Below are 21,629 nucleotides of genomic sequence, written 5' to 3'. Positions count from 1 at the left end.
AAAAGTAATCAGTCTTTTGGGGGAAAAGAACACAGGCAAGAAACCCCCAAAAGAGGATAGTGAATTGGGCTACTCAGACTTCACCCTAACACTCACTATCCATTTACCACACCCCTAACAAAAAAGCATGTAATTGTCCCCAATGCATAAAAATCGAAATATAAGAAGAGTGGTAGGTGAAGCAAACCTGTGGCGCAAAGCGCCATCTATCAGCAAGATGGTGGGTTCGGTTCCCCGGAACCCATGTCCTCTGCAATCTGGACACCCTCAGTGGTATCCTCAGCAACATCTGCACCATCATTAGTGCCTCCTGCTATCTCCACAGTGCGGGACCTAGACACCCCAACGCCTAACTCAGATGCTCTCCTTCGGTGCGCCTCCTCCTCAGCAAGAGAGGCTTTCCTCGGCCTCTATATCTCGGCGCTCCTTCTTCCTTGCTCGCACCTCGTCCTCTGCTCGACCCCTACACCTCTTGGCACTCTCTCGATGGGGAGGTGGTGGAATGTCAGAAGTAGCAAAAAGGGTCGCCAACACGGTGTCCTCAGCAGGCTCGACAAAAGGGGCCTCAGACTCCGGCACCCTAGCCTCTAAGATCGTGTCGATGTCTGCACGAAGACTGTCGACTGCAGCCTGAAGAGTCGACACATCCACCGGAGGGGCTGGTCGGGCTAGCACTCTCAACTCAAAGGCGTCCAGTCGCTGGTTAACCTCAACAATCTTCCGCTCTATAAACTACATCATTTTCCTCTCTAGACGCTCTTCGGACTCAGTGTTCGACTTCTGCATCCACGACTGGATATGATGCAGAAGAGTGGCCATTTGTGCCTCTAGTTTTTGGACCCTTGCAAGAGGGACCAGTGCCGGTAGAGGGGCTGTGCGAGAGGAGCTCGGGGCTATGCCACTACCCGGGATAGACTCGACCGGGGTAGTGTCAGTGGACGCCTGTGTAGCTGTGTGGGCCTGGGCTACCATATCAACAAGATCATCAGCAAGTGGGGGCAGATCTGGACGGGGCCCTCTACGTGGAGCCAACTCATTGGCCTCATCTCTGATGAGGCTGATGTCTACAGTGCCTTGCGGGGTCTTAAGCTAATCTACGTGCCATATGGGCACAACTACGGACCTGCAAAGGGCAAAGATCATGCACTGGAAAGGGTAGGTAGTAGTGACCTTGAATGCCCTCTCGTGCATGACTGCCTAGAGAAGCCATGCGAAGTCCACCTCGAATCCGGATATCATCACCGCCATCAACACTGCTCGATCCCAGATAACGATGTTATCAGCAGCTGTGGGGGAAAGGCAGTGACGGACAAGCAGCCACAAGAACTTTGCTGTGAACGTCAGGTTGGCCTTCTTGATGGCCCCCTTCGGCTCATTCACCCAATCGGCACCCTCTCCATCTACTGACAGGTGCAGGGCCATCCACCTCTTGGTGGTCTCTCTCAGTGTTGGCTCGCGCAAGAACTGGCCATCCTTGACTATCTGCCAGCGGTAGTCAAACTCAGCAGTGAAGGGGGTCCGAGTAGCATCAATACTCTCGCCGTACAGAAACAGGCGGATGGATGGCAGGGAAATGTCAACCTACACACCTTGGACTCAGACCTGCTCCAGTGGGGCCTGTTTAGCGGGGCATCCCGCCTATCGATCTGTGATCGGAGAGTCGCTACGTAGGATGCGTAGAACTCTTGGACCATTTCCTCGCTGTATCGTCCCAACGGACGTGCTGTCCACTCTAAGCGATGCCTAGTGAAGAGGTTGTGGATCTCCGGCATCGTTGGGAGACTCCCTGTAAGTACCCGCCGCTCCAAAGTGAGTGTTCGAGTCATCACTCCTTTATCAGTCAGGAACTTGGCGTCGGAGTAGACTTGAAACTGCTTGTCGACACACCACCGGTTGGGCTGGTCAATTGCTTGAGTGGGGACCGAAGCTGGTGAGCCAGATGTAGAGTCTGAACTGTCAGCCTCATTAGACGAGGCCAACGCTGCAGCAGTGGCGGGTGCGGGAACCTTAGCAGAGCCAGAGGCTTCTTTGGACCAGGATACTCCTAGGAGCCAGACGCTCCTTCCTCATTGGTGGCTGACCCAGAGGGTGTGCCGGTTAGTGTGCGCTCCTCATCAGACTGGGAAGCAGTGACTACGCCGGACGCCACCTTTTTGGGTGTGGCTCTAGGAGCACGTGCAGCACGAGAAGGTGTGGAAGTGTCTGGGGGCACATACTGAGGGTCCCACTCATCATTAGAGCCGATGATCATGCGTGCAGACGGGGCGACAAACTTTGATCGCCTGCGTGCATTGGTTCGGTCTTGCTTGGGTGCCATAGTAGATAGTACCTGCAAAGGATCAATATTAGTACGAGTAGTGGCAAACAAGACAAGCGAAACCATACGAAATAAATCATTAAAAATAGCATGTCATTGTTGTAGAAGCAGTGACACACGACGGTTCTGGTGACGGCTTGTCGTGACTGTGACGGACCGTCGTGAGGTCTGTCGTGTTTTACTTAGACTATGTATATATAGAGAACCCTGAAGGAGAGTCTCTAACTAGCATGACGGTATGTGCAGGATGGACCGTCACAAGTACGACGGTCCATCGTAGGACACTTGAAAAAAATGGAGACCCTTAGAAACACGGTCTCTATCTAGCATGACGGTTATGCAGGACGGACCGTCGTGAGTACGACGATCCGTCACATGTGTCCGTTGGGACAGGGGTGCTAGGGCTTTTGCAACGGACCCTATGACGGTCCGTCGTAGGTACGATGGTCCATCATCGGGGTCTCGTTCTGAAGGACAGTAACAGAACTAAGGGTATCCTAAGCATCCCCGATGAACCCACATCAACCTTGTAGTGTTTTGGACCTACATGTGTCTAACCCAACTACCTAGGAAACTGGCAACGCAAAAGCACCTATGTCTAGGGTGGTAAACATGGCAATTTTGAACATTTATAACCTAGGTTAGAGAGAATCATCTAAAGTAAACAACATACGAAGAGGAACTAAGCATAATACTAACTAGTAAACAAAAAGGCAAGATAAATAAGTATAAATTTAGAGACACATACCTTAGAGATGGAGAAAAACAAATGCACAAGTACTTGGTGGCAAGGTAGACACTCACATCAGCAGTTTCCACTAGTAGATAACACTTTAGAGCTTTGGGGAATTGTGAGAGGGCAATGATCGGTGGTTGAGAGAGAAACAGATAGTGGAAGTTGAGAAGGGAAGAGTAATGGGAGAAATTATGAAGTAATGGGGGTGAAATGAGGGGTTGGTACTTCTGCATATTTTCCATTACTTTCCTCTGCTTCACCACTACCCTTTACCACATTATCATTATCCTTTCTCACATTTTCCCCAGTAGATGGCATAGGTGGGTCAATGGTTTGCCTACCACCCCGAGTAGTGATTGCCATACAGTGCGCATCATTCTTTGGATTTTGGACAGTGTTGCTGGGAAGTGTGTCCGGTTTCCGTGTGTTCACTGTCGCAGATAATTGGGCCACTTGCAATTCGATCTGTTTAATTGAAATTGCATGTGTATCAACTTTTTGCCCAATACTAGCTAAATCACACCTCAACTCTTTAATGTGTTATCACTAATGTCGAACCTCCTCATCATTTTGTGCAACATATCCTCAACTCGCGCCATACTATCTCCACCATCCCTAGGAGTAACTTCACGATTCTAAGGAGGAACATAGGGTCCATTCCTGTCGTTTCTATTACCATAGTTACCCCTGTTGAAGTTGTTGTCGCGATTGTAGTTTCCATCTCGGACATAATGACCCTCACGGTTGTAGTTACCATAATTCCGACCTTGGTTCCGTTGACCTTGGCGCCAATTATCCTGATTTGAGCCTTGGGCGCTTGGTCGGAAACCCCCCGTCTGCTCATTTACTGCATAAGTGTCCTCCGCATAATAGCACTCATCATTAGGAGGTGGTGGTTTAGCCAAGTAGTTGACTGCATTTATCTTTTCTGCACCCCCTGTGACATGTTTTAGTACCAATCCAAGCTCAGTTCTCATCTGAGCCATTTCTTCCCGAATCTCATCTGTGGTTGGGTTGTGAGTGGACTGCACTGTGAAGGTGTTTCTCCCTGTATCAGACTACCTAGTACTCCAAGCTTTGTTATTCCGGGAGATTTTCTCTAATTTTTCAGCGATCTCAACATAAGGACACTCCCCATAAGATCCACCTGCTATAGTGTCCAACACCGCTTTATTGTTATCATCCTGTCCCCGATAGAAGTATTCCTTCAGTGACTCATCATCTATACGGTGATTTGGAACACTTCTCAAGAATGAGGTGAATCTATCCCAAGAACTACTAACTGACTCTCCTGGTAGTGTCACAAAGTTGTTCACTCTGTCTTTGTGGTTTAGTTTCTTGGAGACCGGATAGTAGCATGCTAAGAAGACATCTCTTAATTGGTTCCAAGTGAAGATTGAGTTGAATGGGAGCTCAGTGAACCATATAGCAGCCTCTCCCATCAGTGAGAGAGGGAACACTCTGAGCCCAATTACATCTAGATCCAAATCAGGCCTCCCCACACAACTTTTACACACTGCCTTACCTTAGCTATATGGGCATGTGGATCCTCAGAAGGTAGCCCTGAAAACAAACCTCTGGCAGTGAGCATTTGCATCAGGCTACTAGTTACCACAAAGGTGTGGCCTGTGGGTAGAGGGGGAAAGACAAGTGCCCCATCCGAGTCTGCTATGTTATCATACCCTCTGTAGTATGCTTGGGGCCGTGGAATGGGCTTCTGTCCCCTCTATTGATATTCACCCAGAGCATCGGGTAACATCTGACCATGAACATCAACCGGAGCTGGGATGTTCTGGTTCGGATCCTCATCATTTATTCCCAAGTTTCGATTCATATTGCGCAGTGTACTCCCTAACTCTTGATCCTAGGGAAACAAGGGTTCTCTTCCTCTCCGTGTATTTGGCATACAAGGAGGATGGTTCTGAAAAGAAATCAAAAACAATAAAACAAAGTAAAATCAAGAAAATATCAACTAAACTATAGTAATAAGTTTAAGTTAATCTAAAAGCTAAAATCCCCGGCAGCAGCGCCAAAATTTGATACGCTCAAACTTACTTCTCAAATAAGAAGTAGTGCGGTCGTGTCAAGTAAATAACCCAACTAGTGTCCCACAAGGAAATTAGTCTAGACTTATCTTCAACCTATTATTACTATTGTTTGGTTAATGACTTCCTTGGAAAGTAAAAAAACAATAAAGGGGGGTTTCTATTTCTAAATGAGTGAAAATAAATAACGAAATCGAAAGAGACACTTAACAGCTTTGGATGTTGGGTTTTAATCAATTAATCAAAGTAACTAGGGTTTACGTGTTCCCCACAGGTTCATAACTTGATAATTCTAACTATAACAATTCTTTCCTAGTATCTTGCATGCAAAGTGATAAGTTATGTATTTCTAAATCCTTGGTCCGGCATCTAGAAAATCTCACTCCGCACCTTGGTCCGGCTACGTGTGTTGCTATCTTAACCCTTACCCTTACCTCATATTAAGCATCGTATTTGATATTTGACTAAGTTATTACCTCGTACCAATCAATACTAGCCTATTAGATAGTATAAACTAAATCTATGTTAATAATTCTTTTCCTATTATCTACCTCCTTGGTCCGGAAAGTAGCATTAAGACGAGTTCTAATGTTGGCCATCCGTTAAAAAGACTTTTAAGCGAAAGAATTATTAATACATGCAAGATACTAATCTAGAATTGTTATTTTAGTTAGGGTTTATCTCATTATTTGCCTATGGTTCCCACAACCCTAGTTATGGAGTTTAGTTACTCATAGCCATAAACACAGTATTCAAGTATATTAAATACAAATTCATGTACTTACTTCAATGAGAAAGAATAAAATCCAAAGTTTGCTTGATTAATCTCCAAAAATCAATTGCAAGAATCTCAAAATCTAATACACAAAGTCTAATAATATGGAGTCTAACTATCTGGTGTCTAACCTCAAAAATGAGGTTTTTCGAACTATTTATAAAAAAACAAAAACCTAATTAAACAAGGATTCTAATTGTTGGAAATCTGCCAAAACGCGGCTGGATCGACGGACCTCGCGACAGACCGTTGTGGTCACAACGGACCGTCGTGGACTCCATCGTCCCATAATTGTGCAATTTATTCTGCTGCTCTCTTCATTCCCCTCAACGGCAAGTATGATGGACCGTCATAGGCACAACGGTCCGTCGAGGGTCTTCGTTCTAAAACACTTCAACTCTTGGAATCTGGGTACTGGATCACTTCTCTGAACTTCACGGTGAATTTGCAGGACGGACCGCCAGAGACACGACGGACCGTCACAAGCTACATAATCCCACACTTGGTCAGACTTCCCCATCTTCCTTCAGCAGTTGCACTACGCTGCCACCTACGTACCGTCACAAGTACGACGGACCGTCACAAGTTCCGTAGGTGGTCTCTTATGCATTTCTTTGCTCAAAATCTCCGCATTCAGCTTTGGACAGACTTCCTGCAAAACAAAGAGAAACTTATATAAAAATTAGCACAAAAAGGCTTTTGGTTACACTAAACTTAAGGAAAAAGTATTAATAATACTGTGAAACCACGGTATATCAATGCTGCATCTGATAGCACCACGCCCAGGGAACAGATTGAGAGAACATAATCCTCTACAAATAATGTTCAAGAAAACTTGTTCTTCTTACCGATTCTATTGAAATTAAAGATGGGTGAACTATTGGTTCTGCACAGGGTACACGATCGATTGAACAAGTTCCTTAAAATTGATATAAAAAGATTGAGCTTGCAAATTGAGATTGAGAAGGGTGCTAATTTGTTAATCCTCATTTTTTTGCTGCTGAAAAAATCACTTTTTTTACCATCTTATGCCCGATCTTCTGATATTACCTAGCCAGTCTAGCCTTTGACTTCCCAATTTTTTCTCATCACAATTGCTTGATTCTATCTTTAATTTTGATTACATTTGTGGTGTATATGCTTTTTGAGTAATGCTAGTGTTGGGTTTGAGTTTCAGGTTCATGTCTATCTAATATGTTTTGTGCAAACACTTTGCTATAGGTAACTGAGTTCTTGATTTTTTAAGTGGTTGAGTAGGTGATAGCCAGTGGTCATGAGTATCAAATTTTCTTCTCTTAGTATGGTGTATGCCTCACAGTGTTTTATTTTTGCATAATGTCAAAAGGGGGAAGCAACTGCATAAGAGTTTAGCTTATTCAATGTGAGAAGTTAAAATTTGACATAGTCAAAAAGGGGGAATTTGTTAAAGGCTCGTTGTTTTGAAGTATGACAAAGTTAAAGAGTTGTAGCACTAACATGGCATAAGGGGAAAGATGTATGTCTTATTTGTTGTGTTCGTAATGTATGTTTGTCATCATCAAAAAGGGGGAATTTGTTAGAATGAGAAATATTTTGATAATTGACAAATACAGGAACATATGAAAGAAACAGGTTATTTGACGTGTTCCTTACGCACAGAATCTAAATTGGATAAGGAGAACGTCAATCTCGCGAATAGAAGATATAAAGCTATGAAAGTATTGATTTTTCGACAATCAACCAATACCGAAAGTTTCCTTTTATAACGGATTTCGCAATCATGTTGAAAAAAGAACTAGCGTTCTAAGGTTTTTCTTATTTTATTAAGGAAATTTTGTTGAAGGTTTTCTTATTTAATTAAGGAAAATTGATTGTAAGTTTTCCTGGCAACTTATTTAAGGAAAACTAAGTATAAGTTTACCTTGAGGCAACAACATATGTTTAAGGAGAACGAAGATGCGGTTGCGGCAAAGACAAACAATGATAAAGAATTCAAGTTGAACTTAACAAGGTTTCGTAGAGGCAAAAACAAAGTTGATTCCAACAAGGAGTTGAAGATGCGCGAAGACAAGTTTGAGTTGAACTAGGAGTTCACACAAAAGAGGAGTTCTACATGAAGTAGGATTTCTAGTTGTAATAGGTTTTGGATTTAAGTCAAAATCTATAAATACGATGATAGTTTTGCTTGAGGAAAATTGCGATTACATAGAGAGAAGATCAAAACACGATCAAGAGGTTTGAGAGAGTTCTGAGAGTTACTTGGGAGTGTTGCCAATTTGTGAGAAAAACATTGTAAGATTGTAATTAAGAGTTTTAATTATAATCGAGTGTTTATGTAGGATTCGTCTAACAAGTTTGAAAATTTGACGGATGGTAGAAGACTTAAAACCTGGGCGTTTTTGTCTTGGGTAGTTAGAAATTAGAGTTAATTATTTCTTAGTTAGGAATTAGAGTTTATAATTCCTCTTGAAATTAGAGTTTATAATTCCTTAGGTTACATAGTCTTGTAATATTATATTGAGACTTGAAGTTTATAAAGTGGAGTTAAATCCTACAGAGGTGTAGGTCGTGGTTTTTATCCGTTGTGAGTTGGTGTTTTCCGCGATAAAATATTGTGTCATTATGTTACTTATATCACAAAATGAAACTGCTGTAATCTGCAAAGAAACATATAGTATATACTTGTTCCTTAGGCAAATTTGAGGGTCAGAATTCCAACAATATCCGAATCCATGTTCAGTTTCTGGATTTTTTCTCTCTTTTTTTTTATGTTCTGTTTTGTTTAGGATTTTTGACAAATGATTGTAATAGAGAGAAGTAATATGGGTTGGAAAACATTTACATGCATCATGTTCTAATGATGTTGAGAAGTAAGAACATGTGCTGCTTAAGGGTTAAAATAAAAGGAAAACGGGCTAAAAATATCATCGAAGTATTGAAATGATACACAATTACCCTCCATCCACCTATTGACCCCCAAATACTCTTCCCATCCACATTTGTGTCCAAATTTACCCCTTTCATCAATGGTCGAGTGCTACATAATTAAAAGTATTATTTAAATATTTAAAATGGTTTTCTGTTAATGAAAGGGGTAAATTTGGACCCAAAGGTGGATGTAAAGGGTATTTGGAGGCCAATAGGTGGATGGAGGGTAATTGTGTACCATTTTCAATACTTTGAGTTTATTTTAGGTCCTTTTCCATAAAATAAATTATTCTCTTTCTCTTTGTATTTGAACAATTGAACAATTTATTATGTTCTAAGCAAACTATTATTGTATGAGTAAGAAATAGTTGGATAACAACTTCATTTTTAGATTTACTATAAATTCATATAATAAAATGTCTCTTGTAGAATTAATTATTTTCCCTTCGTGATAATTATGTATGTCAAAATATTAATTACATAAAAGTTAAATCTAGATCTTTATTGAGTACTAAGTGTTTTGAAGTTCTCTACTTATTCAACACAATCCAACATAGATTTTCATGATACCAGAAAATATATTGTAACCACCTTTCTTTTTCATATTAACTTACAAAACCACATATTTGCCAAGTGACCAAATGCATAAGCTTATGGACCACTCTTGCAATGTTGAGGATCTAAAATCTGCATCTCCTCCAAATTCAAAGAAATGTGGATATATTTTCTTCATATCCTCTTCAGCTTCCCAAGTAGCTTGTTCAACAAATGTGGTCCTCTATAGGATCTTGACTGATGTGACCTCCTTTGTTCTTAACTTGCGAACTTGGCAAGCCCGAACCATTCCAATCTCAAGCCGCCAACAAACAACGGGACCTCCAATTTTGTAATGGGGCCATAAAAAAGGGGAAGTTAATGGTAGCTAGAAAAATCTGAAACAACTACTAAATGAAGGCTCATTCTATAATATTCAACTCTACTACTCTAGTTTAGGGGAGGCTAATCTATCTAAAAAAATGATGAAAAAGAAACAAGGCCTAATGGCCATAAGATTCGCAAGTCTAAGGCAACAATAGGCTAGTACTAGACCAACATCACGCATGCTCCAACGTAAAAAATAACAACATACAAATCAATTCAGCAGATAGAATTAGAGCATATAATCCCTAACTAGCATGATACTATGCCCAAACTAGAGCCAATCAAACCTAAACATGTTATCTAGGAAGGCATATAAGAACAACTATGTACCCTCCCAAATTAACTCTAATTGGTATAAATTTATGAAATGTAGCTCAATCCAACAAATGGAAAGTTGAAGCCTACCTTTAGACCAACAATATGCACTCCAAAAGACAATGTGGAGCTTTCCCCTTTTAAAGGGACTCAGAACGCAGTTGTGATATGAAAAAAAGGATCACAATGTCAATTGATTATTTCAACACTAAGAAGACATAAAACCCAAAACTGACCAATTTTAGTGTTAAATGGGAATCATGAGACCCGTGGTATAATTTTTGGAATTGACTCTGTTAAAACTTCTAAATTGTACCTTGAACTTGTGTTCCAAAACGGAACACAATTCAGAGCTCGAAATAGTTGACAATCATCACATGAAAATAATTTACCAACAAGTTGTTGGGTTTAATAACCATAAGTAAGTTTAGGCGTTCATCTTAAAAAGTGAATTTACCACAAATAGAGGTTGTCCAAAAAATTTGGATCACTCCATAGGAATCCCTACAATTTTGGATGTCCTCGACTTCAAATAACCCATTTCAAAGATGAAATTAGAGATATCACCCTTTGAAGTTTCAAAAGAAAACTGAAATCCTGTCTGGTTTGTATATAACATGCTAGACTAAATAAGGCCAACCCTTAATTGTGAGTGCGGCCAAAGGCCTCATGGTCGGAGAACGTATCCAAGGGGTCTGAAAATGAGAAGTGCAGATCAACTACACCAGCTGATGCACATCATCTTGTTTTGTCAAGTTCAAACCTCCGATAGGGTGTTCCAAATTAGTTTTATACCCAGTGCACCAAAATAACATATATAAACCTACAAATTTGATATTCCGTACTCAACAGAGTAATCCAAATTCGCATAGAATTTCAGCTAAGCAAAATATAATTCAAAATTCACAAGGGGCACAGAATTAACCCAAAGCATACATATCTTAACAAAGGTTCATTCTTGATAAAACTCAACATTCTAGAGCTAATTGTGTTGATACAATTTTTGCAAAATCGAACATGATTAGGGGTTTGGAATAATGGAAAATCATCACATGCAAATAATTTACTAACGTAGAACTGAAAACAAGCTTAGGTAGTCAGCTTAACACTTGAATGTATCTCAAATAAAATAGAGGCTGCCCAACATTTTCTTTATAACTCCATAGAGAAGCTCCTACAATTTTGGATGCACAAGACTTCGAATCACCCAATTTTGAGCTAAAACGAGAGATATCATCCTTTCAAGCTTCCAAATAAAGTTGAAATCATATTTGGTCCATATATAAAATTCTATATTAAGCTTCTCATCACAATCGAGACAAGAATGATCACGATCATTCACAAAGAAGTTGACCATCTTAATTACGGAGGCCATTATCGCGGTTGTGATGACCAAATATTTTAAAACCTTAATAGCGATTATGACCAAAGGCCTAAATTTCGAGAAGCACCAAGGGCAAGTCCTTTGATAACATGGCTAAGGGGCCCGTGAAGGCGAAGAGTAACTTATCCTACACTAGCTGATGCACAACAACTATTATTGGTAAGTTCATTTTCAATGGGGTGCTCTGAATTTGTTTGGAACCCCGTGTATGGAAACCATATATTCGACCCTACTAAGATCAATATTATATGCTCAAAGAAGTAGTCAAAATTCTCTTACAAGGTCATGATAGAAAAATGTAAGTCCCACCCTAGACTCTATTTTAATTCAAAATACACAAGGGGATCACGACTAACCCAAGGCCTCCGGATTTACACAAAGAGTCGTTCTAGAAAAAACTCAAAGAGATAACTGTACCGATGGAATTATTAATCAAGCATGTTTACCAGGAATATAACTAAGGTGAAACCTAGGCCCTAAATTGGAAGTTAAAAGTCCTAATCACATAGATTCACATTGAAAGCCTCAAGAGTAATGTCGATAATCCTACTACCCTAAAATGACTCTTATAGAGATGATGAAATTGTTGGGATATGTTTCTAATTGTCATGTTCCTAAGAATTTGATCAATAACTACCGTTCAAGGTTCTTAAGCTCCGAAACATAGAAATTTACATATAACCGAAAAATTACCAAGTGACGGAGCTATCACTCCCAAAAAATCAAAACTAACTTGGGTCACAATAGGAATGTTCTAAATGACGTACAGAAGTGATCAACACATAAATGACCATAAATTGCATAAAATTAGTTTGGTAGCCTCTTGATCTGCACAAGCGATCATTCTATTTTAAACTTTATAATTTATAGCTACCCACTTCATAAGTAACTAAAAGCATATTTGTACATGAACCCATAAATCTCAACTACGCTATGCAATCCACTTTAGGCCCTCTTTCATATACATCATGATTTGATCTCATCCTTAGCTTATTCCTAATAGACAGGGAACATTCACCTTTAGTCAAACATATCAAGGAATGCAACTATAGCAACAATCCAAGCTAAGTATACATCATGTCAAGTAAATCTCATATAAAAACATAATTACAATACTATCTTGAAGTAATCTAGTTTCATCGAAAACATGATATTTCAATTTGGGACTAGTCCATCTTTAGCTATTCTTGTTATACATGGAAGAGTGCCTCTTTACTAGTTCAAGACAATCCATTACTCAGGAATGGTTACGACAATTCAAGGCTACCATGGTATACTCTACCTGATGCTAGACTAAACTACCATGGAAGGAACATTACTTGTGCAAGTCTAAGCTACTCAAGAAAGGGTACTATTGCCCAATCCAAGCTACCAATGATATGGTGTGGCCTCACAAAGTCATGCTACCATGGCAAGCACTATATTCTAATTAGTTCAAGCTAACCATTGGAAAGGTACTATTGCTCAGCCCAAGGCTGTCTATGAGGACTCCTAACTCAAGCTACCAAGTGTTGTTTTTCCTTCCCTAGTCAAGCTATTCATGAAGGTATATCTTATCACTACTTCAAGATACCATAATTCTAACATGTTTTGATTCATACTAGGTGAGAAAGACTTTCAACCTAGAATTATTCTATGTGATAAAACCTTTCATGTCATGTCCATTAAGTGTTCAAGAGAGTGTCCTTTCAACTAATATAACAACAACTTTATAATCATTAACACTTTACTCTAAAAGTGTCCTTGAAGAATTTACATAGATTATATAAGAACATGAATATATTTATAGTATAGATCATGTGGGTAATCCTTCCACAACAATACCATATACAATTAAGATTCATCATACTCTCAAAGCCTCGGTAGTCTTAAATCATCATATTAGCTTTACTCTAACGCCCAACTAGTCATAATTGAACGTATAAGCTTTATTCTAAAAGACCCAACAATAATCATTTATAACTTAGGCTCAAGAAAATCCTAATACCAGGCCTTACAACTCATAACTCAGCATGCATACTTGATATTAGCCAAATCATGCCTTTAAACTTTCATATTAAGTAATCTATACATATTGCATCATATTATCCCCAAACCAAAGCACTAATAATCATGATTCGCATACATACATTAATCACCTCCAATTCATGTCTATATTCTTATTTATCAAGAAATCTATAATATACTTCATCAATTTTAGAAGATTGCATCTAAATCCTCAATTTCACCTTGCATGACACAAAACCAAATTACATCAATTTCACTTCTATAGACATGGGTTATGTATATAAAAATGTAATTTAAATTTAAAACAAGATACCATTATCCACTCAAATGGACAACGTACATCAATATCCAAAACATTTGAAAAAACCCTACCCAGAATTAGGGATTTCATCTTCACAATCAGGGAAAACATTGGAAAACCATGGATGAAAGGATTTAATGGATGAATAATTCATCATACCTTGATTATAAAGCATACCAAGTTAGAAACAATAAATGTTTGATTTGACCTAGCTTGACCATGTTCTTTTTTACTTTCTTTTGAGAGGATGAAAACTTGAGATTTTTTTGGGGTTTTGGAATTAATGATTTAATTGGGGAGTGTAAAGGGTTAAAATATCTTATATAGGTGTTTAAAGTCTACAAAACAACCTCACCTAATACCCACTTCAGGGGAAATTTCCCATTTTACCCTTCATTAGTCAGCCTAGTGACAGGCACCACGAGGTGTGGTCCTGCTCGTGGTCGTTGGACCAGTACCTAGGCCAATATGATTTGTCCTCCACAATTTGAAGGCATCTTCAATGGCCTTCCCACGAGCTGTGGTATTCACCATTGTCCGTGAAGTGGCTCGTGAAGATGATCCATATTTGGGAAGCCTAAGGTAGCTATTTCTTTATCCACCACGGACCACTCCATAATTTGTGGTCCACAACATTGGCTGTGGTGGTGTTCGTGGAGTGGGCTAGTGTCGTAGCAGCTTGGGGCAGCCTTCGCCCTTGGCCCTTTGCTTTGTCTCTTACCCTATAGTCTTGACTTGTTACATTCATACTTATCTTTAGATGGTCTAATAGCTATAATGTGTTACAATATCTCTCCCTTGGGGACAATATTCCTCGAATGCCGATCTTGACAACTCTTAAAGGAACGACGCTTGACCAGTAGACAATCATGCATACAACAAATCTAAATGCACACAATTAAGTAGGAAACATGAACTCTAATCTCAAACATGTTTATGCATCTCTAGGAAGGTAGGAACTACATCTAACAACCCATAATGCATGAAATATCTTGACTAATCATAACCAAGGATGAACTATCATCTCTGAACTAAAACATTCTTAACAAAATTTCATAGAGCCTATATGCAATTTATACTCATGACATACATTCAAGGAGGAATCTATCAAATCCAAGCTAAGACATGTTCATAAATTCATCTCATTAAGTATATAAGCAACTCAACAATGCACTAGAACATGAGGAAATCAAGCATGCAAAATTATTTTATTTCTAAACACAGTTATTCATGATAATGCATAACGTAAGGAAATCATAGGAACACATTAACACACATGACTCCAAACATAACACAAACAAAGAGGAACTTAGCATCTCAATGGCACATATGGGTCTACAAAACGAGGACTAAACTTCCCAAACTCATGACACCTTTCTAAGGTGAGAAATTCGAGTAAACACAACTCATAATATTAGGAACATTCATTGACTTTGCTAACTAAGCACATTATCTCCCCCTTTGGAGAAAGCCTAAATGGACTTTTCTAAGCACCATTTATTTCAAATTCAACTAAGGTCTGATTCAAAGCATCTATACACTTTCACATCCATCACCAAAGATGATTCTACCCAATAGTGAACTATACCACCCTTTCATAGGAGTCTATTAATTTGAACATCGCTAAGCATTATCTAAACACCCTATTCATCAAATATATCAACATACGCCAAAAATTATCATGACAAAGTTGGGATCTACCATCAACAACATAACAATAATGCATCTCATTAATACTAAAGACATCGTCAATGTCTTATCATATCAACTCATAAAAGATAAGAAATCACCAGAATCTAAATAAGCATAAAACACTTAACAGAGTCACATCCGTAGGATAATCTTGTTCACCTCTAGCTCAAAGGGCATAGAAAATATTCATCTTTCGAGCGTTCCCATCTGAACCATTAGGAGCAACTTGATTACCTTCTTTTCTCATAGCCTTTTCCTTTTGACAATATCTCATCCAGTTGCCACTTTCACCACAACTAAAATAACCCTCTCTATCGGCCAAACACCTACCCTCATGTCTCTTTCCACATCTAGGCCATAGGGATTCATTACTAATTCCTTAAGTTTAGGGTTATAGGCTCTATCATCATTATACTTAGGATTGTTTTGGGGTTTTGGAACTAATGACTCCATTAGGGAGTTTAAAGTGTTAAAATAGCTTATGGTGTACAAAGTCTATACAAAATTACCTCACCTAATGCCCACTAAAATGGGAATTTCCCATTATACCCTTAATTAAGCAGCATAGTGCTAGACACCATGAGAGACTTCACAAGCCATGGTTCTCACCACTGGTCATAGTCCTGCTCGTGATCTTTGACCAAGTTGCTAGGACACCATGCTTTGGCCTCCACAATTTGAGGGCATCTTCCTGGGCCTTCCAATGGGCCGGGGTCTTCACCACTGGCTATGAGGATGAGTCATCTTTGGGAAGCCTCAAGGTAGCTTGTGCCATAGCCACCACAGACCACTCCATGAGAATCGTGGTCCATACCACTGGTCGTGGTGGTGGTCATGAAGTGGGATAGTGTCTTCATATCTTGGGGCAGCCTTAGCCCTTGCCCCTTTGCCTCGGCTGTTGCCCTCTAGTCTTGTTTCACTCATGCTAAGCCCTAGATGGTGCACTAGGCTATGGGGTGTTATAGTCTCACCAAGTCATAAATGACTAGAGTCACGGTATGAACTCTCTAAACATTGAACAAAGGGAATAATAAACACATAAATAACAGTGAGGTTCTTTACTAGTTTCTTAGTTTGATATCTGGATTAGGATCATATAATTTTGATAACTCTGGAATATGTTCTAAAGCTAAAATTTCTAAAAGTCATGTTTTTCGATAAATAGAGAAACTGAAATACAATCTTGAATTCACGTAGATTAGGTGATTTGAATAAACTATGACTAGATGTGGCAAAAGATACTATACCTTTATTGATGAACTTTTCTTTTGTTCAGATTACTAATTTGCATTTTTAAAAAAAAATAAAGACGGAGCATTTGATTCTTGCATATGTTATAATTTGTGGTTGAAAATAAACTTAACAAAATACTCAAGTGAATAAGATCCTATAGAGGTGGAGAATTTATATCTTTAAACGTTTTCTCTAAAAAAAAAAGGAATCATCTGTATATTAACGCATTCTTGTTCATCTGAGTGTAATAGAGTAGTTGAAAGAAAAAATAAAACAGTAAAGGAAATAATTAACTCCTTGTTAATTAGTTCGAATGTTCTAGATAGTTTGTTGGCTAAAGCGATATTATATGCATGTAACATATAAAATAAAGTTCCTCATAAAAAAATCAAAAAAATCCTAATGAATAACATGAATTATTTAGAATTATGGGGGTATCTTGATAAAACTCTTTTACGTAAACCTAAAAAGAAGTTTTCTAAAACTATTGATGGATGTTATTGGTTATTCTGAACATAGTGTTGCATATCTGTTTCTTATTGTTAAAAGTGATTACTTGATTAAAATACTATTATTGAGACAAAAAATTGAACTTTTTAACATGTTTTTACACAGTCTAATAAAAAATTTCATGGACGTGTTGAATGAATTCATGAAATTATCTCTAATGAGAAATTATGAAGGAAGAAAAGTCCTAAAAAAAGATTATTCTTCTTATGAAAATGATTTTAACACTTTTCTTATGGATAATGAACAATAAAAATTATTTTGAAGCTATATCTTCTGATGATGCTGAGTATTGAAAAGAGGAAATAAAAATAGAAATTGATTCAATCATGAAATGTAAAACATGAAATTTGACTGATTTACCTCATGGTGCAAAATATATTGGTTGTAAATGAAATTTTAAAAGAAAAATAAATCCTAATGGCTCTATTGATAAAAAAAAATCTCGCTTCCTAGCTAAAATTTATCTCGACATTTTGATAAGATGTTAGGGAGAACTAATTCTCTTTCTAACTCACAGATTGCAAACTATAACAATATATATGTTCTTAGCTACTTTGAGTTGGATTAGGCACCATAATTTTCTAAAAAACAAATACATGCTGTCAACTTTTGATAGTCATTGTAATTAACACATTCATTATGAGACAATTGTAATGATCCGATTTTCATTTTATCTTTTTTTTCCCTTGTTTTCTGCAATTTGACCCATTTTATAGCTTTAGTCTATTGTTATTTTACTAACGGGTAAGGGTAACATGATTCAAGTAGTGACTGAATGTTTGTGGAGGAAAAATTTTAAATTTTTGAAGTTTGGAACTAAGGAAGTTTGAGTTAAGTCAACATAGAGGGTAGCGGAGTAATTTTCAGATTCTGACAATTCCACTAGGTCGAAAGGTGATTTGTTTCTTCATGGATGACTTGCAAGGGTCCGAAGAACCCAAGAATGATTTAAACTGACGGAAGAGAATCATGAATTTCTTATATTTGGAGTGGACCACAATCAATATTTGATGGAGACAATCTTTAAATGGTGATTTGATTATTCCAACCGGCTCAGAACATGTTTTATCATTAATTTGCATTATTCATTTAGAGCATAATTGAAATTTATGATATTTTGTGCAAGTCCAATCCTGATGGATCAAAAGGGATGCCTCATGGTTAGTTTTATTGGCGCAGGGAAAGGCTACAGATTCTCACAAGGGGGAGGTAATTGAGGTTTTTCTCTTGCGTAATCGTGCGAAAAGTTAGTGATTCTGACAAACATGCTTCAACAACTAAACAATGACTTTCATTGGTCTTTCACCTATTCACCATTTTTTATTTCTAGTTCAAACAATTCTTGGTGGTATTTCTTTTTTTTTGTTGTTGAAATAAGGTATGCTCCTAATCACTTAATAGATATTTCCTCACTTATAGTGGATTTTAGGATTAAATCATTGTTTATGGATTTGAAATTGGGATTTTTTTGCTGAAGAATTCTTTAATCAATTTGATGAATTGAGGGTCATTCATACTCTATTTCTTATTTGAGTTCTTTGTCATATGGGTAAGTTAATTTTCAAAGAAAATTCTAGTTTATTATCGGGCTTCTAGTGCTGACTCTTCACTCGAAATTGACCTAAAAATTTTATATTGTGATATGGTTATCAATGGGCTGGTGTTTACATGTATAATATGTTTTTATTATATTGGGGAAAAATAAACTAAACAAATATAACTTAGACGAAAAAATTGAAGAATACAAAAGTTAAACACAATAATGTTTTCTTCTTCCAATTCGTGTGTCTTGGAGTGAGTAGATAATGAACACGACTTTGAAACGCTCTATATTTTCTTTAATTATTCTTTTGTATTTTTTTCACTTCAAAATGAATTTCTTCTGTGTGTGGGGGGGGGGGGGGGTGGGGGGGATCACTTACCCGAAATCTGGTTCGTGATATATGTTCTACGATGAGTACACCTACTTCAATGATATTGTTGTTAGTACTAATTACATAACAACTCACGGATTAGTTAATCACCAATTAAAATAATTGATAATCATCACAAAAAAACTAATTTTTAGGTGAAGATGTAGTTATTTAAGTAATCAAAATTAGAGATTATCTTTTGAACTACTAGCTCCCTTACTTATCCAAGCCACCAATATTAGCCCTAACAATGATTTGGGTGATCTTGATAAACCCTACTGGTCCCTTAATAGCAATGGTATCTTTTTCAATAAATCTGTCCAAAAGCTCATCTTTCCTATAAACCAATACAATTTCGTCTTTTATTAAATTTGGAATCTTAAAACCTTGGAGAAACTCAAAATCTTCCTTTGATTGTGTTCCCAAGGTTGTTTTCCCGTAAAATCCTATTTACACTGCATTGGAATTGACACTAATCCTAACTGCCTGCTATGTCATCTCACTCACGAAACCATCACCCACATCTTCTTCGACTGCCATATTGCCCGCAAGTTGTGGCTAGAGTTAGGTATCAATCTCTCATATCACAGCGCAGCAGGACCATTGGCTCCACACCTTTAAGAACACAAACCTCCTTATGACCAAAGCTTGTTCAAATGGATGGACCTAGTGCCTTTTGCTCTATGGCAGCTTTGGCTTAAGAGAAACTACAACACCCATAACGGGTAAAGTGACCTTCCCCCTAAATGTTTGGTAATAAATAAAACCATTGAATTTATTACCTACAGTTGCTCCCCCAGTAATCATAATACTACTTTTGATATTTATGTCAAATGGTTTCCTCCCCCTACTGGTTTTTACAAGCTCAACATGGATGGGGCTTACTCAAAAAATAAAAGAAAGGGCGGAATTAGCGGTGTCATTCGCAACGCCGCTGGAAATTGGATACTGGGTTTTTATAAAAGAAGTTGTCATCACAACCACACCATGAATGAACTGGAAGCCCTCCAAAATGGACTTACGGTAGCTCTATCTAATAACTAAATGCCTATTGAAGTCGAAACGGACTTCATCGAAGCTATTGAACTACTAGAAAATCTGCAGTCAACTTACAGTTCTATTTTTTGGAATGCAGATTGAAGAAGTTGGGGAATCCAATAATAAATCATAGCCTACGATAAGGGAACAAGGTAGCTGATGTTTTGTCCAGACTAGGTTGCAAACTAGCACAGACCAGTAATCCATGTATCCTCCCATCTCCACCAGAAATCGTAAAGAAGAAGCTTCAAGCAGATCAAAATGGAGCGCATCTTCCAGTAAAGTAGTAGTATGGTCTACATGTAATAAGTTAGCTCGTCTGGCAACCTATCTGTAATCGCAAGTACTAATAGCGATAATGTAATATCCAGTTCGTAATATGTATAATATATTTCCATCTTGTAAAAAAAAAAAGAATTAGAGATTATCACTTACTCGAGATACATGAGTACTCACTATTGATACTGTTCGAACTACATTATATATTCTACGAATAATGGTAAAAAAATTCCTTAAAATGTGTGAAATGAATAGTTATGCCCTCCGTTGATACTACGTTCAAAAATAATTTTATCATTAGTACCTTGATTAAAAAAATGTCCTTATTATTACTTAATGGGTAAAAAACAGTTTATTCCAAGTAAATGTATAATTTATTTATTCTTTGAGTATATTCTTTTTCTAATAAATATTTCTTACTAACAATGTTTATCCAACTTCCGTTAAAAATATATACATATCATAATTACATTTCATCCTAATCTAAATAAAAATTAATGACATATTTACTATGATCTTATATATGACACATATTGTCCATTAAAAGGGTATATGACGTTTTTTTAATTTTAATTAATAGGAGTTATTCTATTTTAATTTGTAAAATGAGATTAGGGAGAAAAAAAATTTCCTACATGTTTATTAGTTAAGTAATTTTTAAAGAATGAAAATAAGAATAGTGTTCTTGAAAAGTAATAATGTTAGTCGTAACAATAAATCTTTTAACTAAAAAGAGAGAGTATATTTATTCGAAAAAGGAAATTTTGACCCATTTAAAAACGCTAGGAGCATTTCTGGACCAAACTATTAACAACAAGGACTTTTATGGGACAAAGTATAAACATAAGACATTTTTATTCATTTTACATTGTTTAAAGACCTTTTTTTTTAATCCTCTTTAGCAAGAGTGCTAACTTATTGCATTCAAAATTTAATATTAATTTAAGCCGTTTATTCTACTAAAATTTGAAATATTACATTGAGTTATATTCTATAAATGCTTCACTTGACTCGAATGTATTTCTAATCTTTCCTTGAGTCGTAAAATATTTTTTTATTCATATTACAGTTCATACTATTTAAGAAGAGGATTTCTAAAAAAATCATCAATCTTTTAAATTGATATTTTTTGTCGTTATTCTTTTCCCACATTCCCACTAATAATATAATCAGTAATAAATTAAATAAGGTTGCTAAATTGTTGATCATTTTTTCTCATTTGAATATTTTATTGTCCTATAAATACACACATATTT

Source organism: Solanum lycopersicum, chromosome 7 (genome assembly GCF_036512215.1).
Source record: "Solanum lycopersicum chromosome 7, SLM_r2.1".
Lineage (NCBI taxonomy): Eukaryota > Viridiplantae > Streptophyta > Magnoliopsida > Solanales > Solanaceae > Solanum > Solanum lycopersicum.
This window is presented reverse-complemented; position numbering follows the sequence as displayed.